The 5,533-nt window shown below is 54.0% G+C and overlaps 1 protein-coding gene across 4 annotated transcripts in view; it reads right to left on the reverse strand.

The window, feature by feature from the left end:
* The window catches only part of CYFIP2 (cytoplasmic FMR1 interacting protein 2), a 50,013-nt gene extending 47,216 nt beyond the window's left edge, over positions 1-2,797 (reverse strand). For 2 of the 4 annotated variants that reach the window (XM_077186554.1, XM_077186556.1), the window contains exon 1: positions 2,584-2,797. The gene's annotated coding sequence lies outside the window, so the exon portion shown is untranslated. The remainder of the gene's footprint in view (positions 1-2,583) is intronic. The other 2 variants (XM_077186553.1, XM_054642616.2) reach the window with 1 other exon arrangement.
* Positions 2,798-5,533: the final 2,736 nt, after the last annotated feature.

The raw sequence follows: 5,533 nt of genomic DNA on the forward strand, positions 1-5,533 counted from the left end.
CTGCCTTCCCCACCAAAATTCTTGCCCAGAAGTACTGGTGCAGTATCACCCTCTTTGCAGGGAGAAGCACAAAGGTGACTTTACTGTTCAAGCAGCTTGGGGAAATAAAGACTTTTAAAAGCAGGGCCACAATGAATATGTTGTATGCACACGTGCTCAGCTCCCAGGCTGCACAGCTCAGGGCTCTGGGGAAGTGGCATGGGCTGTTCAGGATTTTCAGCTTGCCTTCTCCTCACACTGGTGCTGTAGTAGGCACCAAGAGCAGGAAAGGAGGCAAGAAAAAATGGGAATTGCCCAGACAGAGTCCAAGCCCTGTGAGCCTGGGGTGAGCAGTAAAAGACTTTTGCTGGGGAGGTGGCAATGTAGAGAAGGAGGACAAACCTGGTCACCCTCTGACTGTCTGAGAATCCAGCTCTGGGCTCCCAGCCCCCCTGGATAACCTGGGAAAGTCACTGAATTTTGTTTTACCCCTGTGAAAATGCTTCTCTCTCTTTCTCCAAATACAGCACCAAACCAATGGGCAGGCCCTCTCCTGGCCCAACAAATACCCAGCAGAACCAAGTATCAGTTTCATAAAAGCCAAGTTTCTGGTACCCACTGCCTGACAGCAACAGGAGGATAAAGGATCCTGGCCACAAACGTATATTTAGTAAAAAATAACTTCACAGTGTAAAACTTTAGTTTGAATCCTGCCTAAAATGCACAGGACTTGGAATTGCAACCACCACCACAGTCAGGAGGTTCTTTGCAGAGTGAGTGAGGCTGGCAGAGCTGGGCCTCTGCTCTACACAGACACAAATGTTAATAACCATAAAATTACCTTTCCATCAAAAAAAGGAAGCCAAACTGCACGACCCCTGAAGCTGGTTTTCTCTATTTTCACTCTATGTTTTCTGCTATCCCATTAGGGCTGAGTTCCAAGCATTTGCACCATCCTTGTCTCTCAGCAGCACAATTATCCTGGAATTTATTTCTTTTAGAATAACTAAATAGTATTTTTTTTCTGGTGCCAAAGAAAGCAGGTCAAGGAAGGAGACAGGTCTATGAAACTACATTTCCAATAGAGTTGAGAAATTTAGAGCAAGTTTATAAACAACCCACTGCTGACAGTTAAAGTACTTCTTGGGAAACCAAATCACACAGGCCACCATTGTTAATAGTTGACCAATTATTGATCTTCCAAAACCAATCTTCCCATTTCTCATGCAAAGATGATCACTGTTTGTTAACAAAATTGAATACAGTGAAAATGAATTCAGCATATTCTGCTTTACTCCTGGTCAGAAAATGGAAGATTTTCCCCTATTCCTTAGGCTTCATTAATAGCTCATTAATCAACTGTACAGAGAAAAGGAAAAAAGAATTTTCCTATATGCAGGGAATTAGCACAGAATTATATGGCTGTGACACCAGAACACTGGGCTAGTTCCCCATCTCCGTGACTAACCCCAGACTACCATCATCAGGCAAAACACGAGGGTGATTTTTCTCTCGGTATCTCAGGGCAGGAGGGTGCAGGAGCTTCAGGGATTCAGCCTAATTCTCTGAGACCTTTGTGATCCAAAGCCCCCAGGCGTGAACCCCCCGTGGGAAGCGGCAGATGGCAAAGGGGGCCACGCTCTGCTGCTGGCAGCGTCCCCTGACAGCACAAACCCTGCACCCTGCCCCCTTCCCCAACAGCAGGGAGCGTTCACTGTGTGCTGCTGCTTCTCCTTCTCCTCCTCGTTCCTTCCCGGTCCTTCCAACCCACGGAAATTTCCTGCGGAATCCATCCCCTCGCTCCCTCCCCCCGGGGCCGCTGGGATGCGGCTGGCACGGGGCATTTCCAGCGGCATCGGGGGCAAAGTTGAGCACAAAGGAGGAGCTCTGCCGGCCCCGGGCACCGGCACCGGCACCGGCACCGGCACCGGCACCGGCACCGGCACCGGCACCGGCGGGGCGGGAGCGGTTCCGCCGCCCGCGACCCGGGCACAGCCCGAACCTGCGGCCGCCGCTCCAGCCCTTCATCCCCAGCGCTGCCTCTGACGCCGGCGCTGCCTCCATCCCCCTCATCCCCCTGGAACACCATATTTCCACGCCACGGGTGCTCCGGAGCCGGCCGGGGCCGCCCTTCTATCATCAGCATCCTCTCCGCGCCCCGTTCTCCAGCGCCGCCGCCACCCCGGCTGGGGCCTGCAGCTCCCGCGGGCCCGGGGCTCGGCCCCTTCGCCCGTGCTGGGGATGCGGGGCGGGGGGAGGACAAGGCGGATTTGCGCTATTTTTTCCCCGGCGCCGTGCGGCGGCTGCGGGCAGGCTGAGCGCCGCAGGTAGCTCGGGGCATTGTGGGATACATCCCGTACATCCCGCACATCCCGGCCCGCACATCCCGTACATCCCGCACATCCCGGCCCGTACATCCCGGCCCGCACATCCCGCACATCCCGCACCTGCCCCGCTCCGCCCGCCCGGGGCTCCGCGGAGATGGGGCTCGGCGGCGGGCACAGCCCCGGGGAGGGAGGGAGGGAAGGAAGGAAGGAAGGAGGGAAGGAGGGGATGGAGCCGCGCAGCCCCCGCGCAGCCCCGCGCCCACCCCCGCCCGCTCACCTGCGCTCCGCGGGTGCGCTGCCCGGCGCCGCGGGATGCTCGGCGGGGGATGCTGCGCGCCGCCCGCACAAAGAGCAGGAAATGGCTGCAGCAAGTGCACTTCCGCGGCTCTGGCTCCGCCGGCCCCTCCGCGCGGCGCGGCGGCGGGGGGAGCCCCGGCCCCGCCGCGGGAAGGGGCTGGAGCGGCGCGGGCGGCTCCTCCCCCAGCGGCGCGGGGGATGCGCGGCGGGGCCGCGGCTCTGCCCCCGCTCGGGGCCGCGGGGCTCCGGGCTGGCGGCAGCGCGGCGCCGGCGGCTCCCGGCGGGGAGGGGAAGGCCGGCAGCACCCCCGGGGCGCGGAGCGGAGAGGGCAGGGGGCGGCTGCAGCGGCCTCTCGGGAGCTTGGTGGGTTTGGGTCCCTGAGACAGCAGGACACGGCTGGGATTCTCCATCTCGTTGCTGCTGCTGCTGCTGGGCTCGCTGGGTGCGGGTGTTCAGCCCCTGTGCCCCTCGGAGGACCATTGATAGGCGTCACCTACCATCTTAACAAACGCCCTGGTGGCAAAATACATACACATGTAGAAAACATACAGAGCCTCGGATGACTGAGCATGTTGGGGATCAAAACCTGAAGGCAGCGCCTTTGCTCAGAGCTCCAATCCTCTACTGAGTCAGCACCGCATCTGAAAGGTCCTCCTTGTGGCATTTTTGACACCTGGCTTTTTTTCAGGGACAAGTTTTCAGTCGTGCTTTTACTCCTGTTTAAAGCTCTAATGCAGCTCTTCAGATGTAGTGTGAAATCCAAACTCACAGCTTTCAGAGGGACACTCCCTTATGGTGACTGATACAAACCCTGTATGGAGCTGTCTTGCTTGTTGAAAGACACTGCTGGATACCCAAGGATTGATGGAGTCCAGATAAAGGTCCAGGTGTATTTCTGTGGTGGTCCTGGCAATGTCCCTTTCCTGAGCATGAGCTATGCCAGAATCAGATTGCTACCTGGCCTTTCCTGGATTTGAGAGACCCCTCCAATTCCTCAGAGGCTACTGCTGCTGTTTTCCATGAAAGTGTGGGGCTGAGCTTGCTTCCTGTGGGTGTCTCTAGGCTTTGTGGGGAAGCCTGGACATCAGTTTACACTGGAGATCTGCTGCTGTAATTTGAGGGGGTGCCACGGGCTGAAGGCACTACAAACTACATCTTAGGAACTCGCTTTGTTTTAAAGGACAGGACCACGCCTGAAAAAATGTATCAATAAATCTCTGTGCATAGAACCTTTCTCTGAATAGCATTTCTTCTTTGGGGTTTGAACTAGGTGACCTTTAAAGGTCGCTTCCAACCCAAACTGTTCTATGATTCTGTGATATCTACAACTCTATCTCACCCTTGACTAGAACACATTGCAACCATCATTCCTCTTTTTACTATTTAGTACTTGTCAGAAAAATCAGTAAGTGAGCGTTGTTACTGCAGACACAAAAGACTTAACAGCAAATATCACTCTGAGGCTGTGGGTGAAGGTTAGTTCAAGAAATCTGGCAGAAAAGGCTGCTGTGGACCTTCTTAGTACAGTTTAATCTGGTCCCGTTATCAGCCAGGCTCAGTGTGATGGGAATTCCATGAATGTGATGATGCTATTTTAATTTTCTGCTCCATGTTGTCTTAGCTGGTGGAAGGATAGAATGAGCTTTGCTGCATTTGTGCTGCAGATCTCCCAGCAGGCTGGGGACAATGACAGCGAGGGGCAGCCCCAGGCAGCTACAGCAGCAGTGTGTGCATCAGTGTGTGGAGAGGAGACAGAGCACGGGGCTGGGGTGAGCTGAACACACCTGAATTTGTGGTGGCTGCCAAGTGAGCTTCAGCAGAGCCATTCACCTGAATCCTGCTGTGCTGACAGGCGTTCAGAGAGGGACAACACCAACCACATAAAAACATGTTCATTAAAAAATACTTCAGGTAATTCTGGATTTTTTTGCAGGCCTGATTTTAAGGTAATTGTGCACTGGAACAACACCCACATCCCCAGGGGGACTGACCCATGCTCAGAAAAAAGCTTTTCATGGCTAATGCTGCCACGTTGCAGTCCCTGGTCCCCACTGAGAAGCATCAGCTGCTCTTTCTAGATGAGGTTCCTGCTTGACTGCCTTTGCTAGCAGGGGCTCCAGCCTGGCTGTGCCTGTGCCTGGCCATCTCAGCAGCAGCTTGGGGACACGCTGGGACACAGCTCTGGGCCTGGCTCCAGCCAAGTGTGCAGAGCCCTGCACCCACCCGGGATAAGCAGCAGGGAAAAGGAGGGACAGGCACAACCTCCCACCCTGGTGAGACACAGCCAGGCACAGGGGCAGCAGCCTAAACGTTCAGCATGTGTGAAATGCTTTCTAGGGAGGCAGGGAAGGGGTGTTGAGAGAAAGGTGACTCACTTTGCAGTGGGAGACTGATATTCTCACCTCTGCTTTGTGGGGAACGGATCTGGTCAAGCCACATGAAGGGCACCCAGATAAACTTGCCTTAGACACTGCTGAGGTGAGGGAAGACTGTGTTACAGTGCATTGATATCATTGATATCATTGATATCATGCAGTTATCTCACTCTGGCACTGCCCTTCTGAGATTCCTGAAGTGCCCTGTAAATTATGGGGAAACACCCTCTGGGAGCACTCAGATATTACCACCCCCAATTTTATGAAGATTCAGAGAATTTAAAGCCACCATAATGGGTATTTAGACCTAAAAATCTGGTGTCTATGTAATAAATTTTTATATTTATTTGCAGAGATTCTGAATGCTTCCTACCTCCATAAACCCAGCACATTATGTAACCCCAGAACACAACCATAATTCTGGGGAACAGAGATATTTCAGAAAGCCAGAAGATGCCTGTTTGCATCTTGGTGGAGGGGATTTGATTACAGGTGCATGATTTTTGCAGTTTTGCTCACATACAGTGAAACTCACAGTTGGAACTCAGCAATTTT

The sequence above is a fragment of the Agelaius phoeniceus genome, chromosome 15 (assembly GCF_051311805.1).
Source record: "Agelaius phoeniceus isolate bAgePho1 chromosome 15, bAgePho1.hap1, whole genome shotgun sequence".
NCBI lineage: Eukaryota > Metazoa > Chordata > Aves > Passeriformes > Icteridae > Agelaius > Agelaius phoeniceus.